The sequence below is a fragment of the Stenella coeruleoalba genome (genome assembly GCF_951394435.1).
Source record: "Stenella coeruleoalba genome assembly, chromosome: 2".
NCBI lineage: Eukaryota > Metazoa > Chordata > Mammalia > Artiodactyla > Delphinidae > Stenella > Stenella coeruleoalba.
The window spans coordinates 124,504,441-124,524,999 of NC_137147.1; the positions used below are offsets into that span (position 1 = coordinate 124,504,441).

Genomic DNA, 20,559 nt, shown 5'->3' on the forward strand with positions numbered 1-20,559 from the left:
GCCATCTCTCATGATTTAATTCTCTAGTGTATATTTTTGTCTCCTTTCTCATTCCAGATATTGTCCGTACTTTTGCTACCCCCACCCTCGTTTCTTATTTTTTTGATCAATCTGTCAATAAGATTGTTTCATGAGTCCTTTGAAAGAAGCAGCTTTGGGTTTTGTTGTTGCTTTTTTTAGTGTCTTTGCTTTCTATTTATTTTTTTCCAACGAAAGATCTCACATTTATTACTGAGCCAACCCACTAGTGCAGAAACATTGAAACAAAGAGGAAAATTATTTTCCCAATAAAACACATCCAGCTGTCCAAATAGTAGTGGTTTTCAGAGTGATATGGTTAAGATGCACATGACCTTGATACAGCAAAAATACGCATGCCATTTCATGTGTGATTCCTTATAGACCCAGATTGGGTCTTCTCCAATGTCTTCTCTTGGAGTTGTACCTGATTTTGTTACATTTTCATCTGAATCCACTGGAGAATAAGACGATTCTGCTTCTGTTTCTTGGCCAGGAATCGCTTGATCCTGAAAGTCTTGGGAGAGGACAGGGTGAGGAACAGAGTTAACCACACACACCAAGATGGCGGACAAAAACTCTTTGGTTTCTATTTAATTAATTTTTTTTTTTTTTTTTGGCTGTGCCATGTCTTAGTTGCAGGATGTGGGATCTTCCTTGCCACCTGGGGGATCTTTGTTGTGGCATACGGGCTCTTAGTTGTGGCATGCGGGATCTAGTTCCCTGACCAGGGATGGAACCCGGGCCCCCTACATTGGGAACGCAGTCTTTTTTTTTTTAAGTTTAACATTGGAGTGGTTTATTATATTAGAAAGCTTCTGTAAGTCTCAGAACGTTAATTCTTTTTTTTTTTTAGCATCTTTATTGGAGTATAATTGCTTTACAATGTTGTGTTAGTTTCTGCTGTATAACAAAGTGAATCAACTATATGTATACATATATCTCCATACCCCCTCCCTCTTGTGTCTCCCTCCCACCCTCTCTATTCCACCCCTCTAGGTGGTCACAAAGCACGGAGCTGATCTCCCTGTGCTATGTGGCTGTTTCCCACTAGCTATATATTATACATTTGGTAGTGTATATATGTCAATGCCACTCTCTCACTTTGTCCCAGCTTACCCTTCCCCCTCCCCATGTCCTCAAGTCCATTCTCTACATCTTCATCTTTATTCCTGTCCTGACCCTAGGTTCTTCAGAACCTTTTTTTTTTTTAGATTCCATATATATGCGTTACCATACAGTATTTGTCTCTCTCTTTCTGACTTACTTCACTCTGTATGACAGACTCTAGGTCTATCCACCTCATTACAAATAGCTCAATTTTGTTTCTTTTTATGGCTGAGTAATATTCCATTGTATATATATGCCACATCTTCTTTATCCATTCATCTGTTAATGGACCCTTAGGTTGCTTCCATATCCTGGCTATTGTAAATAGTGCTGCAATGAACTTTGTGGTACATGATTCTTTTTGAATTATGGTTTTCTCGTATATGCCCAGTAGTGGGATTTCAGGGTCATATGGTAGTTCTATTTTTAGTTTTTTAAGGAACCTCCATACTGTTCTCCGTAGTTGCTGTATCAATTTACATTCCCACCAACAGTGCAAGAGGGTTCCCTTTTCTCCACACCCTCTCCAGGGAACACAGAGTCTTAACCACTGGACCACCAGGGAAGTCCCTCTATTTAATTAATTTTTGCTTTTATCTTTATTTTCTTTTTTTTCCTAAATTTACTCCTCCCCTCTTCAACTTCTTGAGTAGTATGCTCTAACTTCTGAGAACCCATCTTTTTTTCAACTTGAGAATGTTTCTTATTTATTTGAGTACATGGTTCTGGAATTCTTATTAGACACGTTTTGAAAAACATCAAGGATCATCTTCCATGTCTCTTTAATTTTTTTGTCTGTACTTTAACTTCTTTGTGTCTTGCTGCTGCACCCTCTGCTTGGTTTTCCACGTTGCTGATTTGTCCTCTAGCTCTCTCCATTATACTCTGCCACCCACTTACTGTGTTTTACAGATCAACTCTTTTGTTTTAATCTCCTAGCTTTTCAGTCAATTCTTGTGTATGGATGCTGCGTCCTCTTGTATCTCTCCAAGACGTCAGTCATATTTATTCTAAGGTCTTGTTCTTGCTTTACTAACACTGGTACTAGATGGAGATGGGACCCCGAGATTCTGGAAAGCCAGAACCCGAGATCCTGCTTAGGGGGGCTCAGGCACTGACTCGGTCTTTTCCTCCCAGATGAGAGTAGTGGTTGCTGATAGCAAGTTAATCATCAACCAAAGAGTCCAGAGTTTGTCCACACTCCCTTATCTCGGTGACTAGGTTATTTGTGTAGGTTTTCCCACTGAACAGTAATGTAAGGGTGCAGCAAGAGATACAGGCTCTCAGATCTGGAAAGACCCTACCTTGCCTAAGCATTGTCACTGTCAACTGCTGACTTCCCCTTGGGGACTCTGAGGCCCAAGGGGGAACTGCGGTGGGATATGCCTCATCCTCTCCTGCCCTGGGGGGGTCAACATGCTCCCAGTGGCACTGGGTCCTTGGCTAAATAAGCAGAGAACTCAATTTAGCTTCACTTTCTGTGTGTAGGGATGGGGGTGGGGAGGGGTCTCTTCCTGCCCTGCTTGCAGGCTCTGTTATCGGAATTGGGTGCTTCTCCTTTATGGCATTCATCTTCCTCAAATGTTTGTGGGTACATGGTTGGATGTTGACCTTTGTGTTTGGGATTCCCCATAGCTGTCTGTGAACGCAGTTTTGGTCAACGCAGCCTGCAGATAGGGGGGCAGGGAGACTGCAGTGGACTGTCCTGGGGGTGCACCCAGAGTATGTCTTCTGGGTGGGGGACTCCACGAGCTGCCTGAGTGTCACCCACCACCTAAAGTTCCACACTTCCTCTCTAGTGCACAGGGGGCAGAAACCTCTTCCCCCCACTGCCTGGCGCAGGCTGGAGAAAGGCTTACTGTGAGTTTCCCCTCCGAGCAGTCCCCCTGCTGGTGGCTCTAGGGGCCTTGCTTCCCCTATGCTCTCCAGGCAGCCTTGGAGCACTCCTGAACCTTGCCTACCTCATGCACGATGGTTTCTGGACCTATTAGGTCTCCTTCTTGTTTTCTGTGTTCACATGGCTTGTTGAGTTTGGTATATATATATAAATAAATAACTTTTAAGGACTTGGGGCAGGAGGTTGTGGCTACAGCCAGGGCTCAGCCTCCTGTCTGGATCCTATCTCAGCCTGCTGTCTGGATCCTATCTCCCAGCATCTCCTTGGCATCTCTGAGGTGTGCAATTTGCAGGAGAAACTGAGTGATGGTGTCAAGGATGTGGACTTTGCAGTCGGAAGGAGCTGGGTTCAAATCCTGGTCCCTCTGCACCCCAGTCCTCATCTGTAACACAGAAATGGTTAGAATCTGTTTGCAGAATGCTTAGCACCATGCGAAGTGTGCATGCTTGGTAGTTACTCAGTAAATTATGTAGCCTCACCTGGACTCTAGTTCTGTTAACTGAAACTGATAATAATATTACACTGATAAAAATGGGGAGGTCCTTAAAAATGGGAGGCCTTTGATTTTATTGGGCTTGAAGCCATAGAAAGCATGGAATTTACAACGTGTCCAGTCCTCATTTTCGAATGTGTCTATCACTGAAATGTGATGACCCCTAATCTAATCATCAAAATTGTTTTAATTAAAACTGTTTAAATTTTAATTGAAAATGTTTTCATTAAAGTCAAAATCTTTCCTTGCCTTATCTTCAGAATGCTTTTTTGGACCAGATTAGCAAAATCTGTTTGTTTCCTACTAAAGCTTGAAGTTCTAATACTCATGAGTATCTTTTAAATGTTCAGCTGAAAACTGTCCATAAGGAGTGCCTTGAACTCATCGAGAAATAGTGACGGCTGAGTCAGGTTTCGGTGGGCAAAGGGCCACAGTAGCAGAACCCAGGCATTCTTGGGATGTTTGCGGTTTCTGAGGAATCATGGAGCTTCTTGCTTTAATGATCAGAATATCACTCATAAAAACAAAGGGCCATATTGTTGTCTGGCCAGGGTTTGTATTAACTGAAGAAGTTTGTACTATGTGAGTGGGCATTTCCATAGAGGAAAATAGCTGTGAATGTGGCAATCACAGAGCGGTCTGGTCCAACTCAGCCACAGGCTACAAACCCAGCCGCAGAGGAGTGCGGCACCCAGGAATGTAAACTCTTGCTCAGACTGAAGATCTTCTCTGCGTTTTTGTCTCAGGGCAAAGGGGTGAGGCTGCAGGCGTTTGCTTCTGTTAAGCATTATCCTTTATGCAGATACATTTGTGGTGTTTGCTTTTAACTTTTCAGCGGCCACGTTGTAATCACCCAAGGGCTTCCCTTCAAATCTACGAGTTAAATACATCAACTCATAACTCTGCGAGCTACAGAGGACCCCTGATCCTGGCTTGTTGCTTTTTTTGGTTTGCCTGCTTTGGGATTTAGAAGGCAGATGGCAGTCCCTGTTTTGAGGCAAATCAGCTGGAGTCAATTTTTGTTGTTTGAACTCAAGGGTGTGTATCTCTGCCTGAAGACATGCAGAGGAAAAGGCAGAGCAAATGACTTCATGTATTTTTCCTTGCCAAGATCTTAAAACTTTAGTTGTTTGAATATAGTCACACAGCTCAAAAACCATTCTTTGATTTTTACATCCCTACAGAATGTCTTTATGTGTATACAAGCAAAACAAATATAGATTCTTATTTTCCCTCTTTTATACAATGTATAGCTGATCACACACACCGTTCTGTACCTTGCCTGTTTCTTTCACGCATTCGTGCTATCATCATCATCATTCTTTTGACAAATGCACAGAATTCTATTGTGTTGTACCTCAGTTTATGTAAGCAGTCTCCTTTACTGGACATTTGGGCTATTCTTAATATTTTGTTACAACAAAAAATGCTGTGATGTCTTTTCACATGTATACAAGCATATCTACGCAATAAATTCTCAAAGTGATGGGTCAAAGGACATATGCTTCTGAAAATCTGCCAGATAGTGCCAAATCACCCTCCATGGGAGTTTTTCCTGTTTACACCCAACCTCCACAATGTATGTGCTTGCCTGTTTCCCTATAGGCCTGACAACAGTGTTTGTTATCAAATTTTTGGTTTTTCCTAATCTGATGTGTGAAAAATGGTGTCTCAGTATAGTTTTAATATGCATTTCTCTTATGATAAGTGAGGCTTAGGTATGTTTTAGTGTGTGTAAGAGCTGGTTATATTTACTTTTTTTGAACTCTCTCTTCATATCTTTTGCTTATCAACCTCTAGGACTTCATTGATCTTTCCTTATCTTTCCTAGGAGCTCTTCGCATTGACATTGTATCTAGTGGGTAACTAGATGCCCTATCCAGATCAATTTACAAGCCCAGAAGAACTGAAATGAGAACTTTGAATGTCCAAGGGGCTATAAGTAGAAATGTTTTGCTTTTTTCTTAATTATTGAATTAATATAAATTAAATGTACACTGTCTAGGGGAATTCATGATAAATATACAGGATCGTATGAAGGAAACTTTAAGGATATTTAAGTAAATCTGATAAGGGGTAAATATCCAAAATATATAAAGAACTCATACAACTCACTATAAAAAAAAAAAAACCTGATTAAAAAATGGGCAGAGGACCTGAATAGGCATTTTTCCAAAGAAGACATACAGATAGCCAACAGGCACATGAAAAGATGCTCAACATCACTAATCATCAGGGAAATGCAAATCAAAACCACGATGAGATACTACCTTATACCTCTCAGAATGGCTATCATCAAATCATCAAAATGTCTACAAATAACAAATATTGGCAAGGATGTGGAGAAAAGGGAACACTTGTGCACTGTTGGAGAGAATGTAAATTGGTGCAAACACTATGGAAAACAGTATACAGGTTCCTCAAAAAATTAAAAATAGAACTACTATATGATCCAGCCATTCCACTCCTGGGTTCATATCCAAAGAAAATGAAAACATTAATTCAAAAAGATATATGCACCCCAATGTTCACAGTAGCATTATTTACAATAGCCAAGATATGAAAGCAGCTTAAGTGTCCATCAATAGATGAATGGATAAAGAAGATGTGGTATATATGTACAATGGAATATTACTCACCCATAAAAAAGAATGAAATTTTGCAATTTACAACAACATGGATGGACCCGGAGGGTATTATGCTAAGTGAAATAAGTCAGACAGAGAAAGACAAATACTGTATGTTTTCACTTATATGTGGAATCTAAAAAAATAAAACAAACAAGTGAATATAAGAAGATAGAAACAGACTCACAGCTACAGAGAACAAGCTAGTGGTTACCAGAGGGGAGGGTGTGGGGGGAGACAAGATCAAGGAAGGGGAGGAAGAAGTATGAACTACTAGGTATAAAATAAATAAGATACAAGAGTGTAATGTACAGCACAGGGAATATAACCAATATTTTATAATAACTTTAAATGGAGTATAATCTATAAAAATCTCGAATCACTATTATTGTACACCTGAAACTAATATAATATTGTAAGTCAGCTGTACTTCAATTTTAAAATGACAAATAGTCCTCTTGTATAGGAAGACAACATTGTAAATATGTCAATTCTCTACATGTTGATTTTATAATTCAGTGCACTTGCAGTTAAAATACAAACAGGATTTCTTTTTAGAACATGAACAAAGAATAATAAATTCTACCTAGAAAAATAAGCATATAAGAATAGCCAAGAAGATTCAAATGAGGAGGAGGTCAGTTGAGAGGAGGGCAGAGTAGTTCCATCATATGTTAGAATTATTACAATGCCATAGTAATGAAATGTGTTGGAGAGTAGAAATGGAAAGGACAGGGAAAGCAATGGGACAGAGTAGCAACTCAAAAATAAGCCAAAATGGGACTTCCCTGGTGGTCCAGTTGTTAAGGCTTCACCTTCCAATGCAGGTTTGATCCCCGGTTGGGGAGCTAAGATCCCACATGCCTCGCGGCCAAAAAAAAAAATAGGTCCAAATGCACATTGCTTTTGCTTTACTATTTAGGATTTCAAATTAGTCCAGAAAAGAAAGTTTACTTGGCAATAGGACAAAAATAACATATTGCTTTCTCACTTCCACACCAAAATCAATTTCAGATGAATCAAATATTTAAACATAAAAATGAACACCATTAAAAGTCTATGAAAATGATAAATTAAAATAATTTTGGAGGGAGAGGGACTTTTTCCTAAGCACAGCACAAAACCCAGATATCATAAAGGAGAAGATTAATACAATGATTACATAACAGTTAGAACTATTCTGTAGAAAAGCCTCTCAAGTGACAACCAACAAATAGGTAAAAACTATCTTCAACATATACCACAAAGAGCACTGGCAAATCAATGATAGAAAGAATATTACAATTTTCAAATGAACCAAAAAATAGAGTTTAGTTCATTGAAAAAGATAGATGATGGGTAAACATGAAAATATGCCGAATGTCATTCATATGGAAAGAAATGGAAACCAGAACCAATTATGAGATATGTTATTTTGCTTTGCAGATTGGAAACAATCAGGAAGTTTGATATTATTTAAGGCAGCAAAGATATAACTTATGCTGTTTTTCATATTTTATTTTAAACTAATATTGAGTTGATAATTAAGTAAGGATATAATTGATGCAACTTTTGGAAAAGCAAATTGGCAATCTTTATAAAAATCAAGGCTGACTATATCCTCTGCTCCTTCCACTGCTAGGAATTTAACCTGGAGATACAGTTCAGGTGAGAAATGCACAGGTAGGGATGTTCAGCACAGCAGTGAAGGGGATTACACAGAACTAGACATGCCCTAAATGTCCATCAATGAGGACAAAGGGCTACCATGAAAACAGGTATGATGGATCTCCATGTGCCGACACAGAACTTTTAAGTGAGGGAAGCAAGTTGTAGAACATAATCATAGTATATTCCATTTGTTAAAAAGGAAGAAGAGGAGAAATGAATATATATGTGAGATTCAGGGAAATCACTCATAACCTCTGTATTCCAAGGAAACTCCAGCCTGGAATCTTAAAACAAAATCAAAAAGAAGTTTAAATCTTTACTGAAGTTTCTCAACAGGACATCCACAGGGAATTCCATTTAAAGCATACAGCTAAGCCTCTGAACTCGTTTGCCCAGATCTTTCCCAGAAGTTCACAGAATGCAGTCTCTATCCTCAATCTCTAATCTTGTATTCTCAAGAGACCTCCAGGTATTTCCCCCAAAGCCAACCTGTCTTGTCTTGGTGAGTGTATGTCTGTCTGTCTGCCCTGCTTCTGCTCTTTCCAGTGCAGATACCTCAGCAGCCTGCCCTGACCGCCCTGCACCAGAAAAGTGCACTCTGCCTAGGAGAATGAGGAGATAGAGGCAGGACACCTCCTTGCAGGTTTTCTCCTCACCGTCAGTACTTAAGGATGCATGGAGATTATGGACGGGCATGGGGAGAATCCTTGGCAGTTACCCATAAGTACAGGGCGTGGGCCTCTCCCTCTTTCAGGAACCACAAGTGCTGCACTTGTTCTTCTGCACTGTGCCAGAGCTGCCACTTTGGGGCATAATTCAGGCTCCTCATTTGCCCTCAGCTGAGCCTCTGCCTTCCCAGCTCTAGGATGGGGTGAGCAGACCCAGCACACAGGGTCATTGGGGGCTGGGATGTTGTGTGTCCCATCCAGGGGGGAGGTAATGGGAGCTGCCCTGAGAATCACAAAACAGTAGGAGATGACGCCCCAGTATATAGAACTCTTTCTCTTTCCTTCTTACCTTTGCATAGGACTCTGATTACAGAAGTCCCATAGTTTCTGTAGCCAGTTCTCTATAGATGGACATCTAGATTGTTTCCCCTGCAATAATGATGCAATAAATAATCTTGTGTAGACATCATTTTGCATTTTTGCTGTTGTATCTTTGGCATAAATGTCTAAAATACAGAGTGTTGGGCTGAGGGAAAATGCAGATGTAATTTTGCTAGGTATTGGTAATTCCCCTCCATGGAGGCTGTGCAATTTTGTATTCCCTCCAGCAATGTAAGAGCATGCTTCTTTCATCATATTAACCCTTTGTCTGTAATATAGGGTTTTCTTTTCTAATTGGTCATTCTAATTTTCCTTTCTCATTTGTCATTTGTCCTTTTATCTAGTCTGTGTGTTTTAGGACACATAGAGTTTTGTGGAGATTTTTCTTTATGTGTTTAAATTGTGTTTGTCCATAAAACAAGCCTCAATAAATTTAAAAGGATTGAAATAAAACAAAATATGTTCTCTGACCACAGTGGTATAAAATTAGAAATCAATAACAGAAGGAAATTTGGGAAATTCACAAATATGTGGAAATGAAACAACATGCTCCTAAATAACCAGTGAGTTAAAGAAGAAATCACAAGGGAAATTAGAGCACACATTGATATGAATGAAAACAAAACACAACATGCTAAAACTTAGAGGATGCAGGTAAAGCAGTGCTTAGAAGGAAATTTATAGCTATACCCACCTATATTAAAAAAGAAGATCTCAAATCAATATCCTAACCTTCCATCTTAAGAAACTAGAAAAGAAGGAACAGATTAAACCCACAGCAAGCAGAGGGAAGAACAAAGATTAGAGCAGAAATAAATGAAATAGAGACTAGAAAAACAATAGAGAAAATCAGAGAAATCTACCAAAAGTTGGTTCTTTGAAAAAAATATTTACAAATTTTCACTTAGAATGACCAAGAAAAATAAGCGACAAGGCTCAGATTACTAAGATCAGGAATGAAAAGGGGACATCACTGTCAACTGTACATAAATAAAAAATAATTATAAGAGAATACTATGGACAGTTGTACACCAACAAATTCAGTACCTTAAGTGAGGTGGATAAATCCTTAGAAAGACACAAACTACCTAAACTGACTCAAGAAAGAATAGGAAATCTGTACAGACTTATAACAAGTAGAGAGATTGAATTAATAATTTTAAAAATGCGCCACAAAGAAAAGCCAGGCCCAAATGACTTCACTGGTGAATTTTATCAAGCATTTAAAGAAGAATTGGTGGAAAGGAAAATCCAGAAGGGCCTGAAGGTGTCCTTCTCTTTTACCAGGAGAATTCTGTGCCCTGTGGCCATCCTGAATGATATTGCAGATGGGCAAGATTAGAGTGAACCCCTCCCTCACTGACACACAGAGAGCTCTGGAAGCCCAGTGAGTTGAATCCAAGAAGTTGTTAATGAGCACCTACTATGTGCATGGCACAGTGCTAGGGACACACGATGCTGACTGAGTATCTGCAGGCCCAGCTTGCCAGCACCACCAAGCAGAAGGGAGGCAGACAGATCCTCACAACAGGGGTGGTCCCAGTCAGGCCAGGTGCAGACAGAGGGAGGAGAAGGAAGCCCATGGGAAGGGCCCCAGGGCTCCCTGGGGGGTAGCATCCATACTGGGCCTGGAAGCAGGGAAGGGGTGGGGCTCCTTCCAGGAGGGAGAGACACAAGAGTGAAGGCTGAGGGAGCCTGAGGTCCACAGAGAAAGTGGGGGTGCAGTGTCAGTGCCTCACAGTTGCCTGGAGTTGGGGGGAAGGGGACAGGCATTATGGAAATAACCCCCATTTGTGTGCCAGTCCTTTTATTTTGGGGAGCATGCATTTTTCAGCATTGTTATATGTGTCATTTTTTGTTTGGGGATTTTGTTTTCGTTTCTGTTTTTCACAAGAAGATGACAAGATTCAGACATCTCAAATACTTGCCAAGACCATGCAGCTGTTGAGCAATAGACTGGGACTTGAACCCAAGTCTTCTCATTTTAGTACAGTTCTATTTCTGTTGCCACGTGTGTTAGCATGGTTCACAGTTCTCAGTAAAAGACACGACTGGAAAAATCTTGGTGCCTCATCCTAAATTTCCCTCTGGATTGAGATATTTTCTTCTTTCCTTGTGTCCATCTTTGCCCAGAGGAATTTGGATTTAGTTAGAAATTTCACGTTGTTAATCTGAAAGGTGTATTTTAAAAAACTATTTTTCCATTATAGCAGTAACAGAGAAATAACTGGAAAATAGAGGAAATGGGGAAAAGATAACCTCAAATTCCATCACATGAGAAAAACCAAAGTTATCATCTGGGGTCTTTCCTTCCGGCCAGTTTCCTGTGTTGTGGGGTTCCTCCATGTGCTCGATGTGATAAGCATTTTAATGCATTTAATAATTTACAAAACCACCATTCTTTGCTATACTAAGCCATGCAGAAATCAGCATCTTTATGCATGTTTCCTTTTGTTTTCCTGCATAGTGCTTTTTTAAAATAAATTTATTTATTTTTAGCTGTGTTGGGTCTTCGTTGCTGCGCATGAGCTTTTGCTAGTTGCGGCGAGCAGGGGCTTCTCTTGTTGCGGAGCACAGGCTCTAGGCGTGTGGGCTTCAGTAGTTGCAGCACGCAGCCTCAGTAGTTGTGGCTCGCGGGCTCTAGAGCGCAGGCTCAGTAGTTGTGGCGCACGGGCTTAGTTCCTCCGCGGCATGTGGGATCTTCCCAGACCAGGGCTCGAACCCGTCCGTGTCCCCTGCATTGGCAGGTGGATTCTTAACCACTGCACCACCAGGGAAGTCCCTGCATAGTGCTTTTTAAATGTATAGAATTATTCCCTTAGTCACTTCCCTGGAAGCAGGATTGCAGTGACAGAGGTTGGCCCAGCCCTCAGTGGGCCCAGCCCACAATCACCTCCCCAGAGATCAGAGTATGACTATTTCTTTTTATATCTTCAGATTGCACCTTTTTATATTATGTGAGTATTAAATAAAGGAACTGTCTTACTTCTGTGATTTTTGTTTCCTCAGAAGGATGGTTCATCTTTCTTGACCAGGTCAGTGTCTGTTGACCATCCCAAGTCTCTCGAGCGTGGCATTTGTTGTAGATGTTTAAAAGTAAAATCTGGACTTCCCTGGTGGTCCAGTGGTTAAGACTCCGCACTTCCACTGCAGGGGGCACAGGTTTGATCCCTGGTCGGGGAACTAAGATACCACATGCCGCACGTCACAGCCAAAATAAATAAATTAATAAAAATTTAAAACCCAGTCTTCTTTAAAAAAAAAAAAGTAAGATCTGGGATAAACAACAAGGTCCTACTGTATAGCACAGGGAACTATATACAATATCCTGTGATAAACCATAATGGAAAAGAATTTTAAAAAAGAATGTGTGTATATATATGTATAACTGAATCACTTTGCTATACAGCAGAAATTACCACAACATTGTAAATCAACCATACTTCAATTACAAAAAAAAAAGTAAAATCTGGGAAGAATACAGCTTCACACTCTAGCTCTTCCTGCCTGTCTCATCAAGGTGTGTCCTCAGGCTCTAGCTCAGCACATAGTAAGTATTGTTTATAAAATGAATGAGCAATAAATAAATGAATTTTTGGGAGAGGAACTAAGTGTTGGAAAGAATTCATCTTTGTAGCTCTGTATTTCTGTGTCTCTCTTCCACTGCTACTGAATTCATGGAGGATCTGTTTTTTCCATCTAATGAGACAGAATCATCTCACCTTTTAGTTCCTACATGTTTGCCAAGGACATTACATTCTGAATAATTGCCCCATGTTTGGTTGGGCACACCCAGCCTGGGAAGTAAGGGGTTGGACTTTGACGACAGGTGCCCAGGGTTCAAGTCCCAGCTCTGCTGTTAGGAGCTGGGTGGAGGCACTTTCACCAATCACCTGGAGCACTGGTCATCTGGTGGAAAGTGGTGATGAGAACCCTGCCTTGCATGGGTGTTGGGAGGAAGGCAGATGTATGCAGGGCGTTTCTTATAGCATCTGGCAGTACTCAATAAATGGTACCAATTACTGATATACTAAATGTTATCATAGACCATTTTATTTTCTCTTTTAAAGTCCATGACACCTTTGCCAGTTATATTCTGGGAAATTTTCTTGTTCTCTTTATTTCCAGAGCAACTGAGTCAAGACTTGGTATACCCAAGAGTTGCTTTAGCTTGAATAATACCATCAAAGGACTAGTTCATTAAGTCAGACTGAAAGTAGTCAACTTTGTGCTGGATACACTTCATCATTTTCTTTTTCTTAATTTCAAAATCAATACAAACTGATGAGAAAAAGGGAAAGATATTGGCAAACACAGAAAAACACAAATAGAAAAAAATCTCTGATCATTTCACCTGCTGCTATCATGTACTTGTGTTCCTCAGCTTTTCTTTCTAAACAGACAGACTAAATTTTTGTAAACAAAAATAATAGACTATACTCATTAGAACTCTTCTTTTTTCCCAAAATAAATTCTTTCACTTTGCGTATTTTCAAATGACATCAACCAATCTTCTATATTATATATTTTTTCCATTTTTCACTGTCTGTGTTCCATATTCTATTCTTTTAGCTTAATATTGTATAAGTCTTTTCTGTACTTTTCCTTAGTCTCCATTATCATCAGTTTTAATGGCTGCATGGTAGCTCCTCATTTTGAAGTATCTTGAGGTTCTACTATTTTCGTCGGCTCAGGCTGCTATAAAATTGCCACACACTGGGTGCCTTAAACAACAGGCATTTACTTCTCACGTCGGAGGCTGGGAAGTCCAGGATGAGGTACTGGCTGATTCTGTTCTTGGTGAAGACCCACTTCCTGGTTGTGGATGGCCATCTTCTCATCGTGTCCTCATGTGGGACAGAGAAGTAAGGTCTCTGTCTCTTCTGGGAGGGCACTAATCCCATGGCAGCTCCACCTTCATAAGCCAGTCAGTTCCTGGAGACCCACCTCCTAATACCATCATACTGGGGATTATGGTTAACATGAAATTTAGGGGGACAAAACATGCAGTCTATCTCAAGTATTAAACTGGAAAGAAGAGAGACACAGATGTAGAAAATGGACGTATGGATACAAGGGGGGGGGAAGTGGGGGTTGATGAATTGGGAGATTGGGATTGACATATATACACTACTATATATAAAATAGGTAGCTAATGAGTGCATACCGTATAGCACAGGGAACTCTACTCAATGCTCTGTGGTGACCTAAATGGGAAGGAAATCCAAAAAAGAGGGGATGTATACATTTAGCTGATTCACTTTGCTGTACAGCAGAAACTAACACAACATTGCAAAGCATCTATACTCCAATAAAAATTAAAAAAAAAAAAAGAATGTATAGGGGAATTCCCTGGTGGTCCAGTGGTTAGGACTCAGTGCTTCCACTGAAGGGGGCACAGGTTCGATCCCTAATTAAGGAACTAAGATCCTGCACGTTGCAAGGGGTGGCAAGCCCCCCCGCCCGCCCCAAAAAAAGATTGTATATATTGTATAACTGAATCACTTTGCTGTACAGCAGAAATTAACACAACATTGTAAATCAAGTATACTTCAATTTAAAAATGTTTCCTATGGGAAAAAATAATAAACTGGAAAGAAGAGTAGTAGGATTTCTATGGGCTCTAGGGTCACAAAGACTTGCTGCTGTCACTCTTGCCCCTGCTCCTTGCCAGCCTGTCACTGTGAAGTGTCTTCATCTTGGCCTCCGTCATCTGTAAAATGACAGCCATGACACCTACTCATAGTGTTGCTGTTGATACCGACCAGGGTTCTTGGCCTTCCTTAATCAATAGAAATTGATCAGAGGCCAGACAAGAAATTCAGCAAGACTTTATTGGGACCTCTGATGCAGCAGTGGGGAGCAAGAACAAAGAAGAGTTTCCCTTTCTTGCTCTGCTCCCTGGGGGGGGGGGGGGTGGCGAGCTGGTCCCTTATATGGGGTGAGGGTAGGGGTGTGTCCAGGAGTTCAACAGGAGGAGTGGCTTAGGTGTTTTGCCCACCTCTTTGGTAGCATTGTGTGCAAGGGGCATGCGCAGTACCCTGCTTTTGCTCCCTGCTCCTCAGAAGTGGCAGTTAGCTTTTTTGGTCTTTTTGTATCTTTTTGTCCATAATTTGCCCCAAGTACACATGCACACAGTTATTTTTAGTCCCTTATAGTTTCTTTGTATTTTGTAACTCCAGAAGACATATGTCCAGGTGCAAGCATTGCAGCACTACAGCAAAGGGTCCCAGTCCCAGCCTGTCTCAGTAAGCCTTCCCACATTGACAAGTGTACAGTTTTCACCACACTCTGGCCAGCAATGAATATTAGAACTCATTAAATTTTTCGCTGTGTCAGGTGGACATAACATGGAATCTTAATAATTAATTGTATGTTTTGTTTCTAAAGAAAACTGCACTTTCATGTGCGATTTCCCTCTGCACAGCCTGCTCATAGGTATAACCGCCCATGCCCCTTTTATTAACAAAAATTTATTTCCAGTGATTTGGTGAGAATATCCACAGAGAAGTTTTACATCTGTGCTGGGAGGCTTTGCTGGTATGAGAAACGCTCAGCCTGCGTGGCTGGAGCTCTGCTCTACGTGAGCCGTGAGCGAGGCCCCTGGTGAATGCCACTGCTATCTTTGCTTTCTTTTCTGATGCTGGGTCTGATGGCCCAGCTTGATGGGACTGAGCACCAGCCATCTGGAGTCAGTGAGGAATTACTGCCAAGAGTCACCCTGGGGTCATGTCGCCCTCTACACCCCCCCAACCTCTGCCTCTTCCCCGAAGAAATAAAGGGTTGGATTTCACCGTAATGTGACCCAGAGATGAAAACTGCTGCTGAGGCTAAACCCTAGAGTGACAGCTGGCAAAGAAAGAAGCATCCTTCTTGCTGGAGGCCGGTAAGCCCAGGGCAACAGTGGGTGAGCCACTGCAGTGCCAGGAGGGCGTCACCTCTGGGGAGGGACAGCCCCCAATCCCCGGGTTTGGCCACACAGGGACTCGATGGAGGATGGCACAGGAAGGTCATTAAACAATTATGACCAGGTCAGTAGCATCCTAAAGTTTACTCTTGTTTATTCTGCAGTGAATTCTGGGTTGTTAGGTATATGTTTACCTTTTGCTACTCTATTGATGGAGGTAAATGTAATTTTTGAAAAAGTATATATTCAAGTAAAACGTTAGTGTCTTTTCCAGGATGTACAGAAGATGCCACAGATTTTGAATCAAGAGAGAGCATTTGCCTTCTGTCATGCATGCGTTCTTTGACGGGGACAAGAGAATTAAATGTATAATATATATACGTAAGAGACCAACATTTAGAACTGTTAGAATTAAAGTCACTTTCATATTACCTCTCCATTGTCCTAGACTCGTAGGAAAAAAGCAGTAGGGAGAGAATTTTATTCTGATTATTAGGTTGGGAGGGATGAGTTAACAAACACTGTTCTAGAAGAAAAGGGAAGAATGTCTCCTTAGGATTTAAGGACAGAACAGACTCAGAATCAGCAGACAAAGGAGGACTCTCTTTAAGATGGGGAAGGCCACAGTGAACTATTAGTGTAAGTGGCATGGCTTGTATAGCCAGACATCATTCTATAACATTCATGGAATTCTGTTTTATTACTTTCCCAAAATAAAGGAGAATAATAATTTCTGTTAGTTTTCCTGTAGTCAGAATAATTTGTTTTTCTACAACTTGAATTACAGAAATAACATTTAGAGATTGAGTTATTAGCAACTAAAAACATTTCTCCTAGAAATGGCTGAATATGTGAAATATACAGTGTTACTGAAAGTATTATTTTATAAATAGAATATTAAATTGAAAGTGATTATCAAGGACTAAATGATGTTCTGGTTTCATAGGTTTTTAAATATTTTTTAACCAAATACTTTTTCACATAATGAACTTTTAATTTACTGTCCGTGTCCAGCATATTTAAATACCAGGCTGTGTAGATATTAACATTTATCACCCACCAGGAATATGTTCACTTATCACCTCACAGCTTACCCTAAATATTTCTTGTATTCTTGTAGAGTAAGTCTACATGTGCTGAATCCATAATGCTACTCATTCACTACATTTATAGCTTCCCCTCACTCGTTCTTGCTTCTAATTACTTCTAATTGACACTTTCCTAAAAACAAACAAGCAACACTGACCAAACCTTAAAAATAAAAATGAACTGTGCTAATGGTTTCCCTTTCTCCTAGTTTTTTGTTACCTTTTTGTTATGCATATTAACTTTACATTAATTCAAGATATAGAACCATCACCCAAACAATTAAGATGCCTGGTTGTAGTATATATATGTATATGGAATTTTCATTGCTATTTAGGAAAATAATTACACCTATTGTAATAAAGAACAAAAAGGATTTTTTTAAAAATTTGACACTGAATCATTCTAATGTTCTACTATTATTTTCCTACTAGTCCTAGTTACTTGTTTGCTACATTAATATTGTATTGAAATAGAGTAAGTTTGGGGGGTTATATTTTTAGTATGAATTTTAAGTCTGTATGAGCAAAATATTTAGAACTGTGATGTTTTACTGTGTAAAAGAGTATAATTACAGATAATGGTTGATTAATAGGCACAAATAACTAAATAATCTCAAATAGTATACATACATACAATTACCCCGATTTAAGTTTAAATCAAAGGACACCAATTCTCAAATATAAAACTGTAGTATTTTTGTAAAAAAAAATTACTATTAAAGTAAATATTTACCTCCAAGAAAAGGTGTTTCATGGTGGGGAGGAGGGGTTCTGCCTTACATGATGTATCTCTGTACTATTTAATTTTTTTCAGTGAGAATGTATTCTTTTATTACTTATCTAACTTCTTTAAAGTTTTAAATAAAGCAGTCATATAATTCCATTACAGGGAATTTAGGAAATAAAGAAAAATCTTTTCTAATCCTATCACTAATTCCCCCCAGCCCATCATTAATACTTATCATTAGCATTTTGGTCTTTTTTTTTTTTTATTTAAATATATGTTAACCATTCTCTTTATGATTTCAGGAAATTAAATGAAGTTAGCAGAGTAAATTAAATGCACATGCATTACCTGATGTTTTCCCATAATGTCTTTCCAACAATTTGATTGGACCAGACCCCCCAGCTCTTGGGTCAGTGAGAGTGTACATGTGTTGTCCATGCAACTTAAGAAAATCAGATTCAAACTGAAAACACCACAGCATTAAATATATATATATATATATATATATATATATATATATGTAAATAGAACTGAGCAGAGTCTTGTTTCTTAGTATGTCATTTATTCCACATATGTTGCATTATTTATAAATCAAGTTAAAGTAAAACCACCCTTGTAATTTCACATGCATCCTATGTCCTTGGTTCTACCTTCTCAGTGTTGCTTAACTTGGGCATAAAGGTGAACTTTTTAAATTTATGTTCCTAACGTGAACAGAAGAGGTTACTTTATACCTCCTCACACACATGCACCTGTCTTTTACAGAGATAAGGAGGATATTTGTTTAATTCTGAAAGATGAGCAATGACATAATTAAGTGCCTCTTCTGATGGATGACGCAGCCGTGGATTCTGCCTTCTTCTTACCCTGCCAATGGCTTCTCCCTGCAGCTGACTCTCAAATGTCTTAGTCTCTGACTGTTAATAATTAATGGGGACTGTTAGTGTGTGATGGGATGTGAAACTGCCTTATTCACATGTATAACCACTTACACACTAAGCCCTTTTTTGATACGCCTTTCCAAAAATGCATAGCCAAAAAAAAAAACCAGTAATCTCCATTCAGACACAACAGTCTTGTATTGGTGTTTCAGGAAGGATGCAGATTGTGCGTGACACTTATGAAATCCACTTAACATGGCTTTTCAGAATGGTTGCCTTTGAAATAGTCATGGCTTAGAGTGAGCTGTAAAGACCCTGGATGGTATCAAGGGGCTTCACTGTAAGCAACTTGTCTTTCCCTTTTTCCAGAGCAGGATTTTTCTGGGTTGGTGGTGGAGCTCGTTCAGTATGCCATATGGCAGGCCTTCCATTTAGGGTATGTTATTCTGATTCACTTCTCCCAATATTTTGTTATGAAAAATTCCAAACATACAGTGAAACTGAAAGAACTGAACCATGTACATCCATATACCCACCACCTAGATTTTACCATTAACATTTTCTAAAATTGCTCTCATTTCTATCTGTTCTTCTATCCATCCATCAATCCATTATTTTTAATGCATTTCAAAGTAAATTGGAAATATCTGTACTTTTCACCCTCAAGTGCTTCAGTATTCATATTATTGACTATAGTTCAATATTATTTATAATTTTTTAGGTAAAGTTTATATAAAGTAAAATGCACATACCTTCATTAGACTATTTGATAAGTTTTGACAAATACCAACACCTGTGCACTAAAAACATCATCAAGATAAAGAACCATCACCCAAACAATTTCCTCATGCCCCTCCGCTGGTAAACTTCATGACTGTTCCCACCCTCAGGACCCACTGTTCTGATTTTTTTCCCACCACTGATTAGAATATAAATGGGATCATTTTGTGCAGTCATTCTTTCACTCGGCATTGTGTTTTGAGATTCCCATCAATCATTTCATGGATCAGTAATTTATTCCTTTTGATTGCTGAGTAGTTACTATACCACAGTAGTTATTTATTCATTCTCCTGTTGTTGGACACCTTTGCTATTTACAGTTTGGAAACACCATGAATAAAGTTGACATTCTTGGATATATTTTTTACACGTATTTTTCTTGGGTAAATACCTAAGAATAGAATAAGTGAGTCATAGGTTAGGTATATACTTAGCTTTGTAAGAAACCACCAGACTTGTTTCCAAAGTGGTTGTACCATTTTAGACACAAACAATAAGGTATGAATGTTCTTGTTGCTCCATATCCTCACCAAGTATTGTCAGTATTTTTAAATTTTAGTGATTTTGGTGGGAGTGTAGTGGTGTTTAACTTGCATTTTCCTAATGACTAATGATACTGAGCTTTTAGAATATCTTCTGCTGTTCAAATCTTTGTTCATTTTTAACTGGGTTGTTTGTCCTTTATTATTGACTTATAGGAGTTCTTTCTTTTCTTTTTTTTTTTTTTTTACATCTTTATTGGAGTATAATTGCTCCACAATGGTGTGCTAGTTTCTGCATTACAACAAAATGAATCAGCTATACATATACATATGCCCCCACATCTCTTCCCTCTTGCGTCTCCTTCCCTCCCACCCCCACAGGCGGTCACAAAGCACCGAGCCGATCTCCCTGTGCTATACGGCTGCTTCCCACTAGCTATCTATTTTACGTTTGGTAGTGTATATATGTCCATGCCACTCTCTCGCTTTGTCACAGATTACCCCTCACCTTCCCCATATCCCCAAGTCCACTCTCTAGTAGGTCTGTGTCTTTATTCCTGTCTTACCCCTAGGTTCTTCATGACATTTTTTTTTCTTAAATTCCATATATATGTGTTAGCATATGGTATTTGTCTTTCTCTTTCTGACTTATTTCACTCTGTATGACAGACTCTAGGTCCATCTACCTCATTACAAATAGCTCAATTTCGTTTCTTTTTATGGTTGAGTAATATTCCATTGTATATATGTGCCACATCTTCTTTATTCATTCATCCAATGATGGACACTTAGGTTGCTTCCATCTCCTGGCTATTGTAAATAGAGCTGCAATGCACATTTTGGTGCATGA

General features: G+C 39.4%; 1 protein-coding gene and 1 pseudogene across 3 annotated transcripts in view; one reads left to right on the forward strand and one right to left on the reverse strand.

Annotated features, from left to right (window-relative positions):
• LRRK1 (leucine rich repeat kinase 1) overlaps positions 1-20,559 on the forward strand; it is a 123,153-nt gene that overhangs the window by 17,928 nt on the left and 84,666 nt on the right. The window lies entirely within an intron of this gene.
• On the reverse strand, positions 280-13,685 carry LOC307181858 (large ribosomal subunit protein eL39-like; annotated as a pseudogene). Its single transcript has 2 exons — positions 13,596-13,685; positions 280-607 (listed from the first exon to the last, which is right to left on the reverse strand). The product of its transcript is annotated as a large ribosomal subunit protein eL39-like (transcript).